Source organism: Coturnix japonica, chromosome 5 (assembly GCF_001577835.2).
Source record: "Coturnix japonica isolate 7356 chromosome 5, Coturnix japonica 2.1, whole genome shotgun sequence".
In the NCBI taxonomy this organism is placed as follows: Eukaryota; Metazoa; Chordata; class Aves; order Galliformes; family Phasianidae; genus Coturnix; species Coturnix japonica.
Window position 1 is genome coordinate 3,384,906 of NC_029520.1, and position 25,565 is coordinate 3,410,470.

Here is a 25,565-nt window from a genome sequence, read left to right on the forward strand (position 1 = left end):
TCTTGTATGTATTCTTACAGTGCTCAGTATGGCTTGCCTTTCAATGTTAAAAGGACCAAATTAATCTATCTTTTCAGTGGTTTAAAGGAAATATCTCCAGAGTCTTTTTTTCAAAAGTGAATTAAAAGAAAAAGTGAAGAAGCTTTAAAGGTCTGCTTTCAGTGTGCACTCCAGGGCAGAAGAAGCTATTCCTTTCTGGCCCTGTATGTCTGCTGGGGGAATGGCTCCAGGCTGTCATCTCATGTCTTCTCACCAGCCTGGTAACAGACCTGAAAACGTTTCCTCTGGGTCTATGGCAAAACATCAGTTTCAGTGTGATCTGCAGTCATACAGAGCTGTGTGATAGAAGGGGTCATCCTGGTGTTATGCAAAGTCTCATTGTTAGCATTCCCTCATTTGGAAGAAGAGAGGGAGTTCTCTCTTCTTTAGTGACCTACAGCATTTCACGAACTGGTCGAGGCCTTTTAGGGCACTGATAATCTGCAGTCATCTTTATCTTGTTGGGTAGGAATGATCTACATAATGAATATGGTGACCAATTGGAAGTTGAAAATGTATTGCCGTCCTCGTGCTTTCTCTAAGGGTTAGTTGTCCACGTGCATTTCTGTCTTGTTAGCAGAAAGACTTTCAGGAGTTGGGGGTCACCAGTAAAGATGAATTGAGCCTTCCTGTGAAGGGAACCCTTGGGAGGTTCTGCTGTTTGGTGTAACTATTAATCTAAGGAAATAGGAGGCTTCAAAATAGCTACTGGAAACAGTAGAGAGAGGGGTTTTTGTAGTTGCTAGTAGGATTTCTATATTAATAAAATTAGGAATCACCCAATATTTTACTGGTTGGCAGAGAGCAGCCTAGTTCTATTTCTTATTTTGAATAAATGATAAGAAGTGCTTAGGCTTTGGTAGTAACGAGGTACAAGTTTAGGCATGATTTTCTACCTGTATTTTACATTAACTAAATCAAACACTGACTCTTGTACTATTGTTTTGGACTGGATTATAGATTCAAATATCTGCTTCAGTTGTAAAACCTGAAACTATCTGGTTGAAGCTCGTGAGAGCACATAAAACAGTGTAGGGTTTCCAGGCAGTTTTGTTTTGTTCCATAAGGAGGCGATAAAACTTTTGTTCCATCATACTAAATTGCAATTTTATTTTTAAACTGTGTGAATAACAGTGTTAGGGTATTTATTACAAATATGTCCTATTGCAGTTTGCCGCTTGTGGTTGGACCCTGGATTTATGTATAATGAATAGGTTTCTTTACTACAAAAAAAAAAAGCTAGTCACTAAAGAGAATGCACTTAACAGGCATAACTCTCTAGGACACTGATACTGTTCGATGAGTGAACCAAAAATAGGACCGGAGGAGCTGACGCACATGAATGCTTAGGTCAGAATGAAAACTGGTTTATCTGAAGATGGCATAAAGCTGAAGGAACTGAGACTTTATCTCCGGCAGCTTTTTTGAAGATGTGGTTGCCGCCTTATGTTGCAGAGTCTGTGTTATTTTTATCATTTTTAGGTTGCTGTTTGTGGTGCTCTATTGAAAAAAGAGTTCAGCCTCTAGATACGCACATAATCCAGAGGAATTGTTCTCATGCACTTTCTTACATAACAGCTATATATTTATTCCCTCTGAAGAATGAACTTTTTGGTCTAGGACCACAGATGTATTCTGCTAGGATTTTTTATTTTTTTATTTTTTTTAACTTTAGGAAGTTTTATTTATTTGTTCTTATCTACTTTCATCAGAGTAACTTTCTTAATAGATTTTTTTCTGGAAGGTCTGAGCATTTCAGGGGGTAAGGAGAACCATAGGTAATATGCTGTAGCACCTTTGAGAATTTTTGAATTAATACTGTTGTAATTGCAATGCTGGAGTGAGAATTTTCCTTTGAAGACTTTTGGCCTTTTTGCAATGTAGCGCTTTTTGGCTGTGTTTTGAACTGCTGTGAGTGGATATCGCTGTGGTAGGTTAGGCTGCAATACTTACTTCTGAACATATAGGAGTAGTGAGATGCATAAATCATGACTAGCTCAGGCAGTTGGCACTTCTGTTTAGCATCTACCATCTTTCGGTAACAGTTATCTACAGGTTGTCTAGTAGTCCTTTTTCAGATGGTATTTGAAGCCACTTGAAAGATGAATACTTTCTTGGGGTTGTGTTATCAGTATAATCATAATTTCATATGAGTAATTTGGGAATATGATGGAATGTTTTTTGGGAAAGATACAAACTGACAGCAGCTATGAGGAGTAAGAGGAATAAGAATTTTAGCTAGCATACTTCTATGGATTAAAAAAAAACACAAACCCCATGCAACTAGACTGCACACTTGACCTTGGAAAAGGTTAACATCAATAGCTTAGAAGGGTCAAGAGAAAAGACTGGCAGTGAGCAACAGGTTACTTTTTTGACATTATTCATTCGGATCTCTTAGACCTTTAAAAATGTTAATAAAGAGGATGTATTCTCTCTTTAGGGAAAGGAAAAAATCCTATAAACCTGACTTTGTTTTATCAATAGTATTATGAATGAGTACATGGGCTACTGTGAGATTCATAAGCAACCTCAGTTCTGTCTCTTTCATTCAGCAAGTAATGGATTACTTTCATTTAAGATTAGAAGTCTTGCTACAGAGGGAGAACCTGCTTTGATACCAACATGAAAAGGCACTTCTATACTGAAAGAGGAGTTGTCTATAAATAGATAGCAGTGACGTTACTGCATTTCATTCCATTAAAAACATCAGTGAACTAGAGGAATTCTTAATAATTAATGAATATGATTAAAGTCCATTTTAAACTGATGACATTTTTAATGGCTCTGTAATATTTATAAGAAACTCTTACCTCCCATAATTCTAATGATTGAATTTTCCTGGACCTTACTGAAAGTTACACCTGTAAAATAGGATTACTACTAAATGGTCTCTGTGATATGCTTTATTTGCATCATTCTCAAAATGTCCTCAGGCTTTCTAGAGTTGCCTGTTTCGAGCAACATAGTTTCTTTTAAGTTACTATTAACTGACACTTTTCTACTTTACAGAAAAGAAAAACCTTTTACTCAAAAAACATTTGACTAAAATGAATGACTTTTTCATGCTTTTTGCACTGAAAGTTTAGGTTGTTTCAAAAGAACATAGAAGATGACAAAACTGTATACAGGAGATTTTCATTCCACCACAATTTGCAAAATTTTCTTGCTCTTAACTTTTTCGCACCTACGGCCCCATTGCTAGGGTCCTTTAATAGAGTCCAAGTCTAACTTAGTTAGATTGTGCATGCTTTAATGTCTCTTTATGGTTTAGAGTATTTGGCAGAAATAGTTTATTACTTTAAGAGATGCTAGTAATTGTGGCTGTGTACAGAACACAAGTGATTGCTGTTCCTGCCATGTTCTGACATGGAGCTAACATCTGTCTGGGAAGTGCTGTTAGTAGTCTCAGTGTAGATCTAGCCACATCAGAATTAATACAAGTTGCTCATCTTGTCTAAGTGAATTAATTTCCATTAAGGAGTTCCTCCCTGAATAATATAAATTTTATTCTCATGATCTTTGTGAGTAGATTCAGTCCGATCTGTTCAACATGTTCCATGAGTGTTAGAATGTGAGTTGGAATCTATGTGTATTCCTAGAGGAAAAATGATGGAAAAACAAAATAGTGTTGCTGATGTGCAATTACATGGTACCCGTTCTTGTCATAGGGCATCCTGAGATATGCCAGCATTCCTGCATTTTCCAGCCCTGCCTCTCCTGCTAGCAAATCAATGGTGTGTGTGCACTAGCTTTCCAGCTAAGGACCTAGGTTCTTTACAGATTTAGTGAAGAAAAAGCTGTTTTATTGGAAAAAAAAAAAAACTGTATGTTATTTCATACTGAATAAAGATCTGTGTGTGATTGATAAGGAGAGTCCTGAATATCCAATTCTCTCTGTGGATGCTTAAATCACAGCTACATGCTAGCCACTAGAGACTCAGAGTGAATGCTTTCTTCTGAAGGCATATATGCAGCTAAGACAGTGGTTATATTTTTCTAATCATTCTATTCACTTAGAAGAATATCTCACTTATTGGACACTATTATCCTGAGACTGTTCATGCTCAGAACTCTTTAGATCTCAGGAATATTCCAGTGTTTTCTGTTGACTGTTTTGGATCCAAACTTGATGTCTACATTTGAAATAAGACTACTGAAAGGAAAAAAATAAAAAATAAAAAAAAAAATCAGGGTGTGTGATGGAATTTGGCATTGTAAATTTTTATTCCAATGCTCTTAATGTGTTTTATTGTTACTCAGATTGCATAAATTGAGTTCCCGTTTTCATGAAAAGAATCTGGAGGAGAGGGAATTGGAAGTATGTGATTTCATTCATTCTGCATTAAAGAACATCTAGTGCCAAGTTTTACTCTTAGAAAAAGACTGCTACTGGGCTGTTCAACCCGGAGAAGGCTCCGAGGTTACCTGTTAGTGGCCTCTGAGTATCTCAAGGGGGACTATTAAAATAAGGGGACAGACTCTTACAGAGTCTGATGTGACAGGACAGGAGAAGATGTTTTCAAACTGAAAGAGGGGGGATTTAGATTGGATGCGAGTTACTTATGATAATGGTTGAGAAGCACTGGAACAGGTTGCTCAGGAAAGTGGTGGATGCCCTATCCCTATAACCATTGGAAGGCAGGTTGGACTGGGTTCTGAGCAACCTAATTGAGCTGTAGGCATTTCTGTTCATTGCGGTGGAGTTGAACTAGATGACCATTAAAGGTTTCTTCCAACTCAAGTGATTCTGTAATTCTGAGGTTCCATTGATGAACTGTCTCTTCTCTGCTGACTTTCAGCCTATCTTACAAGTATGTCTTCAGGGTTGGACATCATGCAACTTGTGAGAATTTTGTGATAAGTTTTGGAAAAGATAGCCTAAGGCATATCTTCTCATTCTTCCATTTTAAACATTTTCAGTGTGGGTTGGAGCAATTGCTTCTGAGAGGTTAATTGTGCTGAACCTTGAACTGAATTGAAAATTGGTGACACTGGATATTTTACCAAGGAAATGGAAAACACTGGTTGGGAAGATAGAAATCATAAACAGGGCTTTGCATAATGTTCACAAAATGTGAAACAGTGTAGTACTGCGGGATATTGGTACAGTCTTGAAACACATCCCAGACTTGTTTTTAATCATTAACTGGACAAATTCAGTATGTATTTTAAATGAAAGAAAGCTGGTCAGTGTTTTCTGAAGTGCTACGCACAGTGGATTTGATGGTTAAACATGATTATAAAGAAGGAAAAAATAGGAAGCAGGCAATGGAAGAATAAAGTCCAAAGAGTCCAAGCCATTTGAGACAAAATCAGGAGCAAATATCTGCATAAACCTTCGTAACGTGATTATGTATTGTTGTTTTTTTCAATGGTTTCATTCCTAGCAGATGTCTGAGATGAGCTGAATGTTTGCCAGTAATTTCATTAGCACCTATTCTGTTATCCAGCTAATAACAGACATTTGTTGTTAGTTTCTTTTTGCACTCTTTTCAGACTGTATTTTCAGATGTTACAGAACCTGATTTCTTCAATCTGTTGCTATTTTCCACTGTAAGTGAGTAAATAGAAGTGACGTAAATTTTTGGTGACTTAGAGATGGATGGGGAGTTCTCAGTCTTTTTGGATGGCGTTAATTGCAATGCTGTATAGTAGTCTAAAAATTCCCAAGTTAAATAATTCAAAAAGCCAAGTCTGACTGTGGATAATGAATTTATTTCATGTCATTTCTCTTTTGGACAGGAAATAGGAATGATTTGGGACGTACTCTGATATTATTTCCAGTTCATCATGTATAGAAAGTCTTAGAGGTAAGGCTATAAAAGGTCTTAATCCTTTGACAGCAAAGTCAAGGATGCTTACTAATATTTTTTTTAGCAGTTGGATTAAATGTTAAGGCCTACGTTTCATTTTAATGTAGGTTTTCATTAAGATGTATTGGTAAACTCAGTAAGTTCTTATCACAAGCCTTAGAAGAGCACCCAAGGAATTGGTGCCTGCTTTCCAACAGTGTTCAATTTGATTTGCTTACATACAAAGTAGTCTAAGTTTGAAAAAAGAAGATTATAATAACTCTTCCCAAGAAATCAAAGCACCTTTTAGATTTCAAGGAAGTAACCTCTGGAGTTGACATTCAAAAAACTTTTTATATTCTGAGAACTAATGTTCTATCAAATGAGGTTAGGAATAACAGAAGATCCATGGTAATAAATCTTAAAATATTTTCAGTCTTTAAGTGCAAGGTGGTTTGGAAGAAAGAAAGGAAGTAGAGAAGGGTTGCCTGGAAGCCTGAAAAATTTAATTCCATTCAGTGCTATAATAAGGCCGCTATTCTCCCAAAAGTGTCCAAAAATTGTTCTTTTTTTGGCTGTAAGAATAATCCAGCTTCTTGAAAGGAGATGTCCTTATCCCAAACTATAATGCTCTCTACTCTTAGTTTGTTTTATTCTGAGGAGACAGTTCTTATTTCTCTGTTATAGAATGAAACTTAATGTTTTATACTTCAATGGGATATTCATAGTACAGCGCATTGTACAATTATTTCTCTTGCTGTATAAAAAGCTCGATATGAGTTGAGTGAGGCTTTGGATCAGATGACCCAAGATTCCTTCCAACTGAATGTGTTCTATGAATTTTCACCACCACTTTCTCTAGCTGCCTAGACAAATACTGGGCCCTTCAGAAGGCCCAGCATTCAAGCTCCTCCTGCACTCTCTTTAAAAGGGAAAAGAATGATCAGTTTGGTCACACAGTTATCCAAGCTGATAACTAAAATGCTTTATGTTTCTTCATATATCCTGGTGCGTTTAACTGGTGCACGTTCATGTCTTGAATTATGAATATGCATTAAATGTTAGGAATCCTAGAGCAAGGATCGACCTTTCCTGCTTGTTTCCTAAGTTATTACTGATATTGGTGATGTGCAATGACGTACTTCTGATATGCTCAGAAAAAGGAAGTTTCCTTCTAGAGATTTGGTAAAAGTACAACAGTTGCTCTGAAAGTAATGCATCCTGTTTTTATTTTGTTGGCCCGTGATGTCAGAGGTAGATGTTGGTGGTGTGGCAGTAAAGACTGAGCCTTACATCAATATTCCATTGCATTTTTTATTGCTGTGTGACAGTTCATAGCAGAGGGACAGTCTGACAAAATTGTGTCTGACATAGGATGCCGGTGAAGCAAAGGTGTGTCACTGAATCTCTCCATAAGGGAAAAATGGCACCCACTGACATTCATCAACTCTTGCTGAATGTTTATGGAAGCTAAGCAGTGGGTGTGAATGCAGTGAAGCAGTGTGTACTGTGTTTCAGCAATGACGGCAGGGGCATGAAAGTCAAGCCATGTTCCAGATGGCAGTGCAGATTTTTGCAAGTATGGCATGCAGGCTCTTGTTCCTTACTGACAAAAAAGCGAAGCCAATGGTGGTGGCTATGTCGAAAAAATATATTTGTAGCTGAGAATTTGCTCTATCAAATAGTGTTATTGTCCTCTTTGTTTCAGTTGTAGCTTCCATGAAAATAAATAAGAGATAGTACTTTCAGTTTAATCCTCATAAATTGGTGCTTTCAGGACAGCCTGAGGATGTGAAATTTCAACCCCAAAAAGGAAATTATGATCAAACTTGATGTTTGAAAATCTTTCATGGTATGAAAGGGGTTCTTTATTGCCCTAATGGAAGGGAAGAAGGCAAGAATGATATACAGAATGCGTTTAGAAAATTGATTTGGGAAGTCTCTGCTTTTTCATAGATTTTTGGCTCTAACCTACATCCAAAACATCCAAAAGAAGAATCGGTCGTTATAGAGAAACATAAACAAATGTAAAAATGTCCTAAATGCCAAGAAGTGGTATTACAAGGGAGGGATTTTAGTTGGTTTATTCTGGTAACAGGGCTGAAATCAGTAGGAGTTTTTCTATTAATTTCTGTGACACAGGGACTACGTCATTAAGGACTCCTACGAGCATATTTTAAAACATTTGTGTTGAATGTTAAAATCAAGATATAAAGCTCTACAAATAGTAACTGTCGACTCAGAAGAATGAATATGTCCTAGCGAGACATTTCATACCATGTGTGAAGCTACCTATTTGTGGCAGATTTGTCGTTACACTCAGACAAATGGTGGTAATAGCCAAATGTAAGAATAATGACTAATACGAAAATCTGAAGTGAGCATCCTCTAGTTCTTCCATATGGCTATGAACATGATTAAACTCTTTCCAGAAATCTCCAAACTATGTTAATTTTTCTGTGACTTACGCTGAAGTACAAAATGGTGTACAAAACAACAACGTCAAAAGCCACAACCTTTTGAAAAGGTTATGTGGAGAATCATATTTTTTTTCTTTTTTTTTTTTTTTTACCTAATCTAGGAAATCAAGTCAGATGAAATGAAGAAAAGCAATGCAAATCTTTATTGTTTTTTTTTTTTAATGTATAATAGATGAATTTAAGATGTGTGATTTCTGAAAATGTGAGTTTTGTAGATTTTAGTGTTACAGTAAGAAATCTCAATGACATCTTCATAAAATCTAAGTTATCTGCATAAGGGAGATGGATTGTGTCAAAGTACTTTAATTTAGAACTGAGTTAATTTTTTGTTTGAGAGCTCATTTCTTTCCCTCTCATAGAAATCACACGCGATCTTTGAAGTAACAGAAAAGTAATGGGTGGCTGGGAGATTATTAGAATACCGAAGTTGCTTTCTTGGCACACATGTTTCATTAGGAACTGCTTAGGTCTCAGTCAATAAACAAATTTTGGTTACACTTAGTGCTTTCATTTTTTTATATTCTACTCCAGTCTCCTCAAGGCAAGGCAGGTCGGAAGTACATGGCTGAGGAAGAAGGACCTTACACAATCATGAACTTTCTTATCTTGGAATAAAACAAGGGCTTTAAAGTTCAAATCAGTTGATCTGAAAACAGGTGTCTTGCAGATGTGTAACACTAAGTATTTTTACCATTGTAGTAATTTCGTTTCTTGAAGTCTTTTTAATGTCCGTGGAATAACTGTGAGAAAGTAATTGCTTACAGTTTTCTCTTTTTATTTGTAAGATTATACATTGGTACTTTTGATGGATGTAATTTTTAGGTAATATTCTGTCAAGTATGTATGGTAAATTATGAAGGTTGGCAGGAGAAAATGTTAAATTGACATTTATTTTTGTCTGGCACTAAAGGGTATAATTTCAAGAGAATGTCATGTAAACAGAAGGAAAGATCAAAGGGAGGATTTTTTTTTTTTCTTTTAATAGGTAAAGTAGAGTAAATATCTTAGTAAATCTTAATAGACTTATGGAACTCTCTGGTGCTTCTAAAGTTAAGCCACTCAAGAAAATCTCAAATGATATAGAATTGTTTTGTAGCTTAGAGTAGCAGTCCTTATAGCTGCTAATCCTGTAGTTTGTATGTTATCTGGATCATGTGATAATACTCCAGTAGCATTTATTACAGATTCTTAGGTGTGGGTTGTAACAGTGTGTAGGCTAACCTAGGAGGGGGCAGAGAAGACATTTTCTCCCACTTTTCATCTCAGCCTTTGTACGTAAGCTAACACCTGGCCTTGGTGTCTTGGCAACACTAGTGTGTGATCTTTGGTAGTATTGTACTAGTTGAGTACAGGATTAGCGAAAATAGCTATAGAAAAATTGCCGTGCGCTGAGTTCCGTTGTATATCAGTCAAAAGAATGCTATAATCAAGCAGGATGCAAGAGCTCTGTGTACTGCTTCTTCCTCATTCAGAAATGAGGCCTCAGTATCTGAGACCCTTAACTCTTATGACCTCAGCTGTATGCTTTGTCCTACAGATTCCTAGGCTTACAGCTACGTGTACCTTTGAGAAATTGCTTGCTTCCTGTTTCCACTGTCATAGCCCCTTCCCCTTCACTGAAGTTTTTCATAATATGCCTTGCTGCTTTCCTGCCTGTCCTGTATGGTACCACATACTACAAATTCTCAGTGTTAGTGGTCTAATCCTAAACCATAAATGAATAATTCTTCAAGTTAATGTGGTTGCATATCCTTCATTCTGCTTGGAAAATCAACTCTGTAATACATAAAACCTTCAGTAACACTGACTTTATTTTTCCAGCTGAGGATTCATTCTGCTTCTAGGAATGGTTGAGAATACCTCTCACATTGTTAAAATAGATACTTTAAAGCTACAATATAATGATGCTACAAAGCCTTTTGCAGGTGAAGACCTAAATGTTTTGTGAAGTTTCAGAGACATTTTGGCTTAAAATTTTCACTTGCTTGAATTTCCCCACCTTTTCGTTAGTGCTTTCCTTTTGGAAGCCTTTCTAGAAATCACTATGAGCAAGAAAAAAGTGTAAGGAAAAAGCCCCAAACCAAACGTCTTTATTTCATGCTTTAGTTAATTTACTTTGTTTAAAATTTTAGCACTCAACCTGACTCAACTTAAATAATAATGAATTATCTCAGCACTATTACTATGTATCCAGTTAAAATCTGATTTTTTATTTTTTTTAGTGTTGTCAGCACATGATTGTAAATCAAGTTTATAGGTGGTTAAATATGTAGCTCTAGAGAATGTTTTGCTTTACTTTTCCATCTACAATAATTAAAACTCTATAAAAACTCAAATAAAAGTACAGAACTGTAAAATTCCAAAATATACATCTTTTTATGAACTTTACTCGGGATTTAAGAACGTAGTTTAAAATTGTTCTATGAAGACAGATTTCCAGTGTAAATAGGAGGTTGGAGTATCTAGAGAGAAGGACTTGCATGTGCATCAAGAAGTGGAAGCTCTTCTTGTAGTGGGAGGCAAAAGGGTAGACTGAACACAGTTAATTACCTCATTTCCCCCTATAAGGTAGGGAAATATTTATACTTATTTTTCTGAAGAAAATGAACAAATAGCCATGACATATTCTCCCTGATTGGGGGGGGGGGGGCAAAGTAGGGGAGAGGGGCTACTGGGGGAGGCAGTAGTAAAACTTGCATGATACAGAGCTCTGAAATAAGCTGGAAGATGAATGGCTTTGGTCTTAATACTGCAGAGTTGTATACACGCTTTACCTGATTGAGCAGGGTTTGTTAAATTTTGCCATAATGCTCATAATGCAGCGATGTACCTTCTGCAGTTAGACTGGCACTGTGCTGCACTGTTTGAACTGATCTCTAGTTCACTGCATAAATGACTTGCTTTCAAAACAGTGTGGTCAAGCTGGGAACTGAACTGCTCCTCTGGTCTTTACTCAGATTGCTAGATTAAATGGCATATGGTCAAAAAACCGTTAGTCAATGGGATAAATGAACACATTGCCTTCTTCAAACGTTTGGCTGAGCCAGTGTCTGACTTGTGCTCATCCAAGGAAATGTCAAAATGTATGACTTGTGAGCTGATAGATTGCAGGATGAGTTATGAAAGTGTTTTAATACACAAAAGTAAACGTCTACTATCTAGAACTTTTCAGGCAGAGAGAAAGGAAACACATGCTCTCAATGACCTTAATAAATATCATCCACTTTTTTTGTATTCATTTCTCTTTTCCTTTTGAATCTTTTTCTATGGAATTGTGGAAACTGTTTTTTAGTGCTTAAACAGTTGTGAAGTTTACAGCTTTTTCAATTCAGTCTTAACTTCTGTTTGAGTAACTGGCAAGTGGATCAATATGATGTTAGCTTCTCTAATGAGATAAGACCTGTAGAACTAGATAAAATTAGAAACCTTTTTCTTGCTGCTTCTCTTTTCAATCTCTTATCTACCCCAGGATATCAGAAATTCTTTTATACTATGATAATGTTCTTCCAACAAAAATCAAAAGTTTTTGTATTGTTATCTTCCATCTCTAATTTGTTCTTAGGTAAGAATATTAATTTATATGCTGAGTGATTGTCAGGGCTGGTTGTCTTCCTCTGCTATTGTCGTATATATCAGTTGTTAGCAATCAATTTTCTTTAACCTTTGTGTGCCAGTTGTTACTGTATGTGAATTCATTTTTGTTTTATGGCCTTGTTTTCTGACACCACCTGATATTTATATTATTTGATGGAACTTGGTCCTAAAAGTTGCCTTATTGCTCCTAATTTTTTTATTTTTATTTTTTATTTTTTTGCTATTTTATGAATATTGAGCATTTTACCAGAACAAGGCAATTAGGAAAAACGTTCCTCTTTGAACTGTTTCACTAATTTAGATGTCATTAAAATAGGGCTTATTTTTTAAACAAAAGCCTTCATATTATTGCTATTACTAGTCTATTGGAGCAGAAATTAATTTAGTAGCACATGTTACCATATGAATGCTTTTTCGTTTTGTAAGAAACACACCCTTTCTTACAAGGCTGGAAGATCAAGCTGCTAAGATTATTATGATCCTGATTCCTTCTCTACCATTAATTTTCAGCAGTAAATATAACTTTAAATGCTGAAGGTATGTGTTAGATTTAATTCTGATCACAGTCTAGCAAATGGGAAGAAGAAATAATCCATGTAAACTGGCATCATTCATCAAACTTTAAAAATCAAACAGCAACAACAACAATGAAAAAACACCCCTCAATCTTGTTGAACCTTGTAGAACATGTATTTCTTTTAGTTATGTCACAGCTTTTGGAATCTGTGAAAAAGGCTGTTACCAGCTGATTGTCCTTTCTGAGGGACTGACTAAAAAGAGTAAGAAAGGCTAACGACAGGTTACCTTGCATTCCAGAAATTGATCTGTTGCTTAGTTTTCTTATTCCTGCACGCCAGGAAATTCTTGAAGTTCTTTTCTTATGATAAGTGAACATAGTCATCGTAGCTTTCTTATGCCTGTTTAGCCTTTGCAAGAAATACTTCATGAGGAAGTATGTAAATATTTTGACTGGTTGTGCCTTTATTTTCAGAGTGCGTTGCAGATGACACATGAATGTATTAGGATGAAGCTGTGGCAGCAGAGGCAGGCCTACTGTAGGCATAGTAAGGCTAATAGCACTGTGGAAGAGATATTTTTAAGACCTTATTTATAATATCAGGAGAGACGTATGAAGTAACAACTTTTTTTTTTTTTTCTCAAATCTGGAGGGATGGCTTCTACTTTTATTTCTCCTTCTTAGCAGTAGATTTGTTTCCTGAAGTAGTGAAGGCTGGTAAGTGTAAGAACTTGCTGAGGGAGAAACATACGTATGGGTTTGAAGAAAGTTCCCAAGATGTATATGGGTTAAACAAATTAATGTGTGCTCATGAATGTTAAGTAGTATACAAAGGATAAGGAGTTGGTAGCATGTGCACATCACTATATTTGATAATCTTATTTATCTACAACTCAGTTCTCATGCAGTGTTTACTTCAATATTCATATCTTCTAACCAGGGAAGCTGTATCCTTTCTCTTCAGTCACTTGTAGATTCAGACTTACTGTTTTATATTTTGTTATATAAGCTTTTATTTAATACCCATTTTTCTTAGCATTGGTATTAGAACTTTCAGTCATAAAATGTCTGAGTTCTTGTGGTTAGTTGCCCTGCTGTTTAAAACTTTGCAGCTTATTTTTAATCAAATTACAGTTATCTTTATATTTGTTCATGTGAAGAAGGGAGGGAACAGGAAAAAAACCAACTACAGTGCTATCAAATCTCCTTGTATATGTAATTTTATGTAATAAAATAATTGTCCTGTTACCTTTTGGGCTGTGGAATTAATTGATTTAACATTTAAGCTTCTATGGTTTTCTAGACTTTGGGTTATTTTTGTAATTTCCTTCTGAACCCTTAGCAGCTTGTCATAATCTTGTCTGACTCATGGTAAAATGCATCAGTAAAAGCCTTGTTAGTGCCAGATGTTTCCATTAAGTCATTACCCCACTCCTACTTGATGTTTCCTAGATTTTACGTCTCGGGTCCACCTTAGCCCACTTACAAGACTGCGTTTAGAACATGCTTATTTCTATTGGATTCTTTGCATTATATCTGAACGTCTTGATAGTATTTTTCCCTTCTGTCCCTTAGACTTGGAAACAGAGTAGGCTACTGAAGTAAAATGTTACTCCTGGTAACTTAGGAGAACACTTAAGCATATGTTTAGTTTTCTTTTGGCACAAAAGAGATTTGCATGCACTGTTAAACTGCATGCTTAAATATTGTTCTATAGTAACTGCTGTGCTGAATTTTCAGATCAACTGATTTTCATGATAATGTTGTGATACGGCAATAAATGATTAATGTAAGGGGATTAAAATTTCACAAAGATTCCCCTCCTGTGCATCCTCCAAATATTCATGTGAATCTTAAATATGCTCTTGAATTGTCTACATTTAAAACCTTATTGTTTAACTTCCCTAGGTGTTGAAAGCACTAGTTAGTTGTCTGGCAAATTTTAATGGAGGAGCAGGAAAAGGCATTTGTCTCTGCAGCAGACACTATGTGACACTTCATCTAATATTCTCTTCATGTACTATCAAGCAAATTCACACCCTGTGTTATTGATCATGACCTCAGTGAGCATTCCTTACATTATTTCTCAGTTTTTGTTGTAGTCTCTTTGTGGTGTTTGCATATGCATCTATAAAATAGCACATGCTTGTAAATATGTTTTTCTCTATTTTGAGAAAGGAATGCTTAGGTTTGCAGTGACCTGATTTCCTCACTTTTATTTGAGTACTTCAGGGTATTCAAAACTCTGTTTTCAGTGCAGCCTGGCCCAAGGAAAGGCCTTTGTTTCAGATGTGGTCTCTATCTAGAACTGCATTGGCTATTCAGGAGATAGTTGGTTTGGTTTTTGGTTTTTGAATTATTATTTTCTTAGTGTGTTTACTTAGCTCTTAGTTTTATTGAACAGAGAAAGAGTATGAGCTGTACAGACCATTTGTGACATAGATATACTACTTATCTAATTAATACTTATAATACAGTATCTTATCAATATTTACAATAATTCTTTGAAAGGAAATAGAAATACTAATTTATGCTTAAGCAAATTATCTGTGGGCTGTAAGAGGAACCTCTGTGTTGAGTTATGCTACCTGTGGTAGAAGTAGAAGGCTGTTCTTGTGCTGTGCAGCAGGGAGAGAGTCTGGATGAGGGAGGTGCGTTCAGTTTAGACTACCCTGCCTGTGTAAGAGTTTTTCATTTCACAGATCTGTGGTCATAGTGAGATAAGTGAATATGTGGATAAGTGATCTTTTTTTTTTTTCTTGTTTTTTTTTTTTTTTTTTTTTTTTTTTTTTTTGCGGTGAGCATGCATTTCAACTGTTTGCGGTCTAGGAGGCAAGAATCATTTTTCTTTTCTTTTGAAGCTGGCAAGCAAGCACCCTGAATATTCCGCTTATTCAGATTAGATGCTTGTTTAATTTTGTTCTCTTTTTATTTTCCTATAGAAGTGATTACTTTGTTGTGGTTTTGTTATTTTATAAAGCGCTGTTTTCATAAAAAGCTGCTGTGAGTGGTTTGAGGGATGTGAAGAAAATGCATCATTGAGCCATCGTTAATTTTTTTCCGTTTAAACATAATTTTCTTGTGTGGAAACAGAAGCTTGTAAATTCTAAACACATATTGCATGTATGTGGTATGTGTGTATGTAAGCAGAGTTTCTGAGGTTGACTTGTCCTGTAGAAGCATTTCCACATAACTTAATGTGGAAATAACTTAACAGGACACGAAAACTGCAATGGGTAAAAATCCAGAAAGCTAAAGAAACAATTAGTGATTGCCTCTGAGAGAATTGAATATGCAGCACTGAAGCTAAGCAGCAGTCTCTTCTCTGTGGTTTCAGAGCTTGTATTCTATTCCATTCTGGGATAAGCAAGATGTTATATATACTGACCAATTCATCTTTCTGTTGAAGTATTTCCAGTAATGAGAGAATTCTCCGTTGTCTTCAGAGTTTCTTGCATAGTTAGCAATGCTAGTGATTAAAAATGTCAACTTAAGATTCATCTAGTTCCAAGTTACAGTTATTGGTGTTTCTGAAAAGAGATAGAAGTACTCCCTTTTATTACATTACTAATTCCCATGTAGCCAGTTAATGCATGAGATGAAACCACCTCTTAACATTTTCTTTGGTAATACAGATGTAAGTCCTGGAACCTCTCTCTAAGGAATGGTTACCAATCTGATCGGTCTCATGGATCTTTTCCAAACTTCTCATTTCCTCAGTATTTCTTTCATCAGAAAACTAAAGCAAAACACAATCTTTTGGGCTGTATTCTTATAGCTGTCATTGGATATTATCTTCCCTGCTTATTCAGAGTTCTAGTTTGGGCATTTTTAGCTCCTGTTAGTAGTGATTTTGATCACAGCTGTATTTTGTAGTTGGTTATATTAATGATTGACTACCCAAAACTTTTTCAACTGTTACATCCCATGATAATTTCCTGATTTAAATTTTACAGCTGGATGAGAGATCTTCCTTAAGCCTGGTGAACCAAATACCAATATCTCTGTTAATTGGTTTTCTTTATGAACTGCTTCCTAAAGCATTCTTTCACTTTTGAGCTTTGTTGCTGCTGATTGTTTCTTTTATTTTTTCCAGTAAATTGCTAAAATATCAGAGAACACATAGGCATCAACAGAGGGGTGGCAGTGGGGAGAGGGTGGGGATTGTCCCCCCACTCTGCTCTGCTGTTGTGAGGTTCCATCTGAAGTACTGTGTCCAGGCCTGCAACCCCCAGTGTGGGAAGGATGCAGAGCTGTTGGAGCAGGTACAGAGGAGGACCACAAGGTTGATCAGAGGACTGTAGTGCTTCTCCTGTTAAGATAGTTTGAGTAAGTAGGGCTTGTTTAGCTTGGAGAAGAGAAGGCTGTGGGGAGACCTCACTGTGGCCTTCCAGTACTTAAAAGGTGCTTGCAGGCAGGAGCGTGACTGACTTTTTGCTTAGTGTGACAGGGCAAGGGGGGATGTCTTTAAACTGAAGGAGGAGAAACTGAGGTTATATGTAAAGAAATTTTTTTACTCGAAGGATAGTTAGGCACTGGAATAGGTTGCCTGGAGACCTTGCCCGTGACAGGAGGTTGGAACTAGATGATCTTTCAGTTCTCCTCCAGCCTAAGCCAACCTGTGAAAGACACTATACCAGATCTTAACGTATACCCAGGAAAGGTTCTAAAATGCAAGTAAAACTTTTGGTTATTGCTTTACAAGTTGTCTATCAATAAGGAAAATGCCCAGTCTTGCGTGTAATTGTCACGAATGATCCCATGTGGCACATTCATGTCCGAATTAGCAGAAGCAAGACCAGTGTTTACCCTGCTCTATCAAAGTTTAATGCTGGAGCTTAAAAGAAATCTGCTTACAAGCCATAAATGTGCTTTAAAGACATTGTAAATTTAGATGTCTACACATATTTATGACTGTTAAATACTTCTATTTTTGTCTTTTTTTTTTCTCAGTACTGTTTACATTGGAATGTTCTGTGAAATTTGGATAATAGAGCAGCATATACTGAAACACATAAATAGAACCCAAGCCGTCTTATACGTGCTACAAGTTAAATGAAGAATATTTTTCTTCTCTTGCTTATTAGAGTCTGGCTTAAGAGTGAGAACATGCTATTCTATCTTTTGACATGAAATACTAATGTAGGTGCAAAATGACAAGCTTATTACTTTCAGGGATACCCATACATGATAATGAATTGCTTGTCTGTATCTGAATTTAAAAAGATAAAAATATGTGGTGCGTGTATATATAATTGCCTTGTTACTTGAACAAGGCAAGTGCTGTTGTGCTTAGGGAATTGCTTAGTTAAACTTGAAACTATCATAAATCTAAAAGTGAACTCCAGGGCTATTTTTAAGGAATGATATGTAATGTGTTCTACGTTATCTAAATGAAAGTGTTTTTCTATGTATGTTGACTTAGCATGCTTAAAGGGAGATTTAATTATTTAGGGTGTGGGATTGTGGTTTTCTAGGACTATTATGTAGCTTTTTTTCCTAGCACCTGGGGGAGGTGGAGATGGATAAAGCGTCCAACATATCATGTGAGGTAATGAAACACCAGGCCTCTTCTAACAGCACCTGGGGCTTTTTTACATTCCATCAAAGTGTATATTCAATGAGCAACAGATGTAGATTCTATTATCAAACAGGATGCTGATTTAGACTGAATGCTTGTGTAAAAGTTTATTGTTTCAGGGGCATTTTTCCTGGTCTGTTATGTACCTTATTTTTATATTGGTAGTGGATAACTGGACTTTTGTACCTTTTCACCTTGCAAGCACATTTATGGTAACCTTGTTTGTTTTTTTTTTCCTGAAAACACTTCCTCACCCCATCCCCCAACATTTCAAAAATATCCCTGTGTTAAAGAGCTTGTAGAATGCATACTAAATTTTCATTTGAGGAGTTTTCTTGAATTCCATGGCGGAAAAAAAAAAAAAAAAAAAAAAAAAAAAAAAAAAAAAAAAAAAAGCCTGAATTAAATAATGAAATGTCTCTTGAGAAGTTAAAATTTATATAGTTGTGTAGTATCTGTAGTCTAGTTTCAGGTGTCCAAGTAGAGAGAATTGTTAGAAAACACTGAAGAAAAGGTTTTTATAGCTTTTTATTTCCATGGAAACTGAATCAAATGTTGTATCTTTCTGTTGCCTTTAATTATACTGTTTCTTTCCCCTTTCTACCTGATTTTCATTATGATCCTGTGAGATCCTGTGGCAAATTCATATGCAATTAACAGCGTATAATAAATGTCTGCAAACAGATACAAGTGCTCTTTTTGCTTCCAAGGTTACCAGTGAGTTAACTGTGGCAATTCCAGATGCAGCTATGCAGAATGCACGAGCTTCATTTTATTTCATTCTATCTCCAAATGCACTTGGCAAGTGCTTGACTGCTTGCCCAAAGAAACTGCCACCAAAAGGGGTGGTGTGTAGGCACACCATCACACTCTGACCTAGAAAATCTATGAGGAAATGTGTTCTCGGGAGAAAATTTCTGAGAAAGATAAAAACTTCCACTGTAAAACAAAGAACCAGTTTATAGGTTCAACTGTAAAGTTGTGGAAGAGCAACATGGGATAGAAAGTGGAAACTGAGTGTAATACAGATGATTGTATTATAACTGAAAGTTCTAACTATCTGGCTTCTGAGATGATACAAGAGGGTAGTTCAGACAATGAAGGGATACCTAGAGATGTATCTGGAAGTAGAACTGATAGAAGTGCTTTCTGGAGTAGCCAGGGAACTGTGGATAAATCACAAAAATCACTTTGTTTTGTTGTCTTGCTGTTGTGAACCTTAAAAAGAAGTTATCCTAGATAAGACTGATTTCTGCATGGGATCTTAAGTTAAGCATCTGCATGGTGACAGTATAAAACTTGGGATAAAACACACTATCAGCTGTTACAAGCAATAAATAAAGAATGTCACTTATGAAAAGGTGAAGAAAAAAAAATGTAGGGAAAGGGAGAAACCATTTACTCACCTATAGAACAGAAATACATGTTCCAAGGGATCATGTATGTGCCAAAGTGGCTTGAGCTCTTGTCCCTCAAAAGGAATTAATGTATCATTGAGGTTAGTAATTGTTAAATAAGTTGAAGAAAGTTACTAGTCTTAAAGTGTTTCTGTATAATGATTTGATGGTGTGTATGTTTTGTTAAGAACAGAGGTGTTTGTGGCTGAGACATTTGAGCCAAAGAGCACTAACACCCTGCATTCCCAGGGTGCGGTGACTAATACTTCAGTGAGATCTCAGAGTTCTCTTTATAGATCAGGTGCTAATGTACACTGACGTTCCAACTTGTGGTGCTGAAAATTAATACCAATGTGGTGGGCTAAAGCAAGTATAGTGTGTGTGTGTGTATATATATGTGTATATATATATGTATATATATATATATATATATAAAGCTTTTCTGCCAGTGTTCCTTGAGAATCACTCCCTTTTAACCTCTAAAATCAAATTCTCTCTGAAATCAACTTTTCTTTTGCCTGGGACATCACATTATCTAGCCACTTCTTTGTCCTTGCTTTTAGGTTTTCTAATCTATTAAAGATATAATCCAACATCTGAGATGCATATGTATTTTGTATGTTATGTCATTCATTTCTTCTCATGTACTTAAGTTCTTTAGGTCTCCCCCCCACCCCTGCTTTTTTTTAATTCCCCTGTTTATTTGAAGTTTGGGAGGATTTTCCCTCATAATGACATTTTGGAGTGCAGTGTTGCTATGACTTCAATTATTCACAGAAAAGCTTAGCTAGAAGTAGATCAGTGACATATTTATTACTAATTTATTTTCTTTTCTTTTAGTGTTCCATAAATATTCTTTATAAATCCACATGTGGTTTCTAGTTCTGATGTCTGTTAGATGGTTAATGATATATTGTGTATCTACTGTAAGATTATACAAGTCATGTTTTCCATCAACAGCCTACTACGAAATCAGGGTTTATGAATTCTGCAAATATGAGAATTAAAAGTTTGATTTGTGTTGCATATGGGTATGCATGTAATTCTGTGTAATTATTTTGATGATTTTATTGATATCGCAGCCCATGTCCTAATCTCCCTGCTCCCCCCATGCTCTTTAATAACAGAACGCTAAGCACTGTAAGGAGATGTGAAGATACTTGTGTACAAATGAATGTAATTTCAATTTATTTGCAATATACTATACTATTCTTTCTGTCAGCTTGCATGTCTTCTGTGAAAATGATAAATGACTGAATGATGGCTTGTGTCAATAGTCATGATCTATTGATTTGTCTAGTCAAATAGTACTAGCTGAAAACAAGGACACCAGAATGCTAATAGTTAGGTAATATACTTTCACAAGTAGTATTTTCCTGTTTTAAGCATATTAAAATGTTATTTACAGCCAGTAGGGCTTTAAATCTAGCAAATTAGTGCAGAAATTGAAGTACAAGGTGATTGCAAATGACACAAATATTTTTAGCCTCCTTAAGCTGGCTTATTATGTATTGCAAGTGTTCTCAGGTTCATACTCATTGTCTTTTATCTAGTTCAGCATATGTTGTTCATAAACATATCGTAAATTCATGAACTTGTAAACATCTCAGGGAGTGAAGCTTCCAGTTCTATTGGCTTTTTACCATACTGTGCTGTTTTCAGAGTTTATCTTGAGAATCAGACACAAGAAATTTACATAATCAAAATAATGTTCTGATGCTCATTGAATTGCTGATTATTCAGGCACTTGTGTGTACTGCGGAGCTGCTACAGATTCCTCCCATGGTCAGCACAAAACCTTTTGTTGAGGTATTAAATTTCCATCACTTGTACTTCATTAAAGCAATGCTGGGATTGTTCAGTTTGGAGAAGAGGAAGCTTTGAGAGACCTTATTGCTCTCTGTGACTGCCGGAAAGGAGGTTGTGGTGAGGTGGGGGTAGGCCTCTTCTCCTGTGTAATTAGTGATAGGACTAGAAGGGATGGCTTCAGGGTGCACCAGGGGAGCTTCAGGTTGGATATTGGAAAAACGTTCTTCCCCAAAAGAGTGGTGAGGCATTGCCATGGGATGAGCAGGGTGGTGGAGCTGCTGTCCGTGGAGGTGTTCAAAAATTGTTTAGATGTAGTATGAAGGGACGTGGCTTAGTCCCTTAGGGCAGTATTGATGGTAAGTGGACAACTGGACTAGGTAAACTTGATATTTTCCAACCTTGATGATTCTGTGATTCTGTGCTTTTTATTAGTATGCTTGTCTTGTAAAACAAACCAAACAAAAAAGTCAAAGGGAGGAGGGATAAAAAACAGTCATTTGTGTGTAAAATTAATGCAATCCTTTTACTTAGCTACAAGTGGGACACGTGCACTTTAGTAGCCTAACATTCCATACTTTTGTATATGAATAATTCAGTAACACACATTTATTAAACACAGGTTTTTTGCTTCCAGTTCTACTGGCCTTGTGCCATACTATGCTGTTTTCAAAGAAGTTTATCTTGAGGAAAAAGCCACAAGAAATTTACATAATCAAAACAAAGAGATGCTCTGATGCGCATTGGCTTGCTGGTAATTATTCAGACACTTGTAGCATCAGCAGCGGAGCTGCTCCAGATTCCTTGTCACAAAACCTCTTATTGAGGTGCTGACTTCTTGCACTTGTACCTATTTAAAACAATGTGCCTGGGGGATTTTTTGTTTTTAACAATATGAATCCAGTAAATGTGGTTTTGATTTCACTGACAGTGGCTTTAATCATTGTGCCCAGCTAAAGGCGATAGACCTTGGTTTTACCTCACTTCTGTCAGTTTTAGAGAAGGTGTGCCTGTTTGTCCCATTTTCCTCTCTTATTGTGGTTGAAGATTAAAAGAATTGTACAGAAAGAAATGAAGTTGCTCAGGTTAACAAAGTTAGCGAAGAAAAAAAGGTTTCTTTCCACACATGCATTGTAATATTGTCTCCACATTTTACAGATACATCACATAAAAGAATTGCTGCTGAGATACTTGAACCAATACGTTGCATTCTAACTGATCAAAACTACCACCTATGCTGGCAAATTACTACAATTTTAAAGAAAGGTTAAATAAAATCAAAGCATTTCTCTATTATGCATGGAGTTACTTGCAGTCTATGTGGTATTTTTCTAGACATAACATTGTGCTGTTCTTAAGAATAAGTACATAGGTAGAAACTGAGATTTAACAGCTGTCCTTTTGGATTTGTTTCCTTACTTGCATCCTTTTATTTGTTTTTTTGTTTTTCACTAATAAAGAGACAAATAGAGTGAATATATAAAGGAAAAAAAAAAAAGTAAAAAGCCAGTTTGACATGTTCTACTCCAGGTGAACTTTATGTATTTAATGCTTCATAACTTCTTTCCTTCAGGGTGCTGACTTACTGGCTTTTGCCTTTGAAACAAACTTATTTGCAAACACCTGTTCTAAGGCAATATTTGTCTATATTTATTTATATATTTACATTTTGCAAATCTCTATTAAATTCCTGTCACACATTTAAGGATCTTTTTTACTCTTTTATCTGCCTTCCTTAACTTAATGACCTCTAACAATCATAACATTCATTGACCTCACCTGTGGATAAGGGAGAAATTTATAGTGCCTGTGTTTAGAGCCAAAATGCTCTTATTGTTTTCTTTCAGGAGTCACATAATAGCAATTCCATGTACTTGTCAAGGTTTGCAACTAAGTATAAGGCAATGTTTCTGTTGTTAGCTGTCACTGTTGTAACCTGCACAGCAAAATTACTGTTAGGATTACATCAGGACTTTTGTTATGTTGTTTTCCCATGACCATTATTTTTCTTTCCCCCTAGCAAAGATCAGCTGAGCCAGCTTGTACGTTGTATGAAGGGTGACAAGTAGAGCAGCAGTTAAGCAATGTGAGGATAGATTTTTCTACTACATTGTGAATAGGAAGCAAGAGCTGTGGATGTTTTTATGGGGGGAAAGCTAGGTGTACAGTTTGATCAGTGTATGATTAGATAGTAAACGTAATCAAAAGCAGGAGTTTCAGCCTCTTTTGCCATACCACTACCATTCATCTCTGATGTCACGGGCCTGCATAATGAAACAGGAGGCAATACATTCAGAGCAGCCGTTGTATTTTAAAGTAGGGGTGTCCAGCCCTCAATGTCAAAATGCTGTTGCTTTCTTCTTACGCGTGCTCGCTTCTGTCAAAACATCAATGTTGAGTCTGAAGTGCCAATTGAGTCTCCTCTTTTTGTATTGCTCTTTATAATAACATAACTGATACCAATAGATCAATCGTTCAGAATGGAATCAACGCCTATTCCTCTTTTTCTAAGCTATTTAGTCATATATAAATAACTTAAGCAGCTTATTCATTATTTCTAGAGCTATTATTCTTGGCAATGGTCTACACTTGGTAACAAATAATAGATCTACATTAAATCACTTTGCTTTTTTCATATAATAGCTCTTGGTGCCAAAACACTTCCCTCAACCCCCTTCCTCCCTTGCAAGTGTTGATTTCATGTTCCTTAATGTTGACACGTTCATCTCATGAAATTTTATCTACCTTCCATATATTTTTCAAGAATATTTCATTTTTTGTTTTTCCTCAAATTAATATGGACCTGCACCTTTAAAACCTCCTTGCATCCATTTATATGTAACAGTCTAATGCAGGCTCTCAAAGAGCTGTAAATATGGTGTGCCCCATTCACTGTCTGCTTCAACCTTTCATGGGAGAGGAGTCACTGTGACTGCTATAGATGCCTCATTCTGCTGAGCATAAATTAGGCCATGTAGCATTGCAGTATGAAAGCCTTAAAGGCGAATATACTCTTGGACTATCCCAAAGACTTCATTATCATGGCTATTGAGCTTGCACTTCTGATTTCTTGACACTGATAATTATCCAAAGCACTAGGGTTCTAAGGCTCATCTGTGGATATTAATGTAGACAAATCTATTGCAAATGTATTTAAGATGCATACAGCATGTGAAAATTTTGGAAAGTGATACTAAATATAGAAGCAGGCATCTTGTGTGCTTGTTATAATCTAGGTGCATATCTTATATTAGGTATCCTACTTACTGATCCTTCTGCATAATTCTTATAAACATTCAGGTAATTTCAGTGTTCCCTTATTTTCCTTCAAGTGATACTGTCAGTTCAAAGAGGACACCTCTGCCTTGACTATAAACTCCTTCAGGTGTTTCCAGGTCAGGGCATGTCATGGAAAGCCAGATGTGTTGGCATTGTCAGCTGCAAAAGAAAAGGCAGCTTTTTCTTCCTCCCAAATTTATTAACCTATTTGTGTGCTGGGGGAATATGCTCTGCAACACAATCTTTGTATGTGTTATAGCGCCATCTAGTGAGTTTTGTCCTCACTCTGACAAAGAATTACAGCAGATTCGGTTGAATTGCTTTTCACTGTCTTCACTGTTAATCCGTTCGCTATTAAGCTACTTGGAAACTTCAGTACTTACTGCATGTTATTGTATTTTCATCAACATTTTTCCATTTTCATTGTTGTACTTTTTTTTTAAGGCTCTTTTGATCCATCTTTGAAACAAACTCTGTTTTACCTCACCTCTCAGTGCTTCATTACTTAGTAAAAGAGCAAATTCCATCAGCGTGGCGCTGTTTTGCTAAAAGCTGAGCCAGTCCAAGTTTTAAGAAAATATCTATTTTGAACTTTGTTTCTTTCCTATTTCAAAAAGAAATAAGAAAATTGCTCTAATAAGATGACTTTAATGTAGAAAATTAAAGAAACTGCAGAGCAGATAATAAGAAAACTGTGAAGAAAAAAGCACAATCAATGCATCCAAACATGCAGTAACCAGCAAGTGTATTGCTGAGCAAATAGCCATCATAAATAGGGTGATCCACATTGATGATGTAATCTCCCCAGAAGTGTGGCTGTTGAAATTAAACATAGAACAAATGAACAAAACCCCTCAAAAACCTACAGCTATGTTATAATATTAATTGTGGTGGTTTCTATTTACCTAAGCATGTGTTAGTTGAATTCTGCAATCAAAGGGCTACAATTATAATCAGTATTGTTTATGTCATATGCTGAGTACATACCTACTTGCGTACCGATCACATAGTGCAGGAGATTCCTTGTTCACATTTTTCACTTTCAACTGTACATTGAAATAGAGAAAACTAAAAATT

General features: G+C 36.1%; 1 long non-coding RNA gene across 6 annotated transcripts in view; it reads left to right on the top strand.

Annotated features, from left to right (window-relative positions):
- LOC107314326 overlaps nucleotides 1-25,565 on the top strand; it is a 167,263-nt gene that overhangs the window by 72,689 nt on the left and 69,009 nt on the right. For 2 of the 6 annotated variants that reach the window (XR_001555341.2, XR_001555338.2), the window contains exon 1: nucleotides 12,924-13,142. The exons of the other annotated variants lie outside the window; for them this stretch is intronic. This is a non-coding gene — a long non-coding RNA (uncharacterized LOC107314326). Of the gene's footprint in view, nucleotides 1-12,923; nucleotides 13,143-25,565 lie in introns of those variants that run through there. 6 annotated transcript variants of the gene reach the window in all.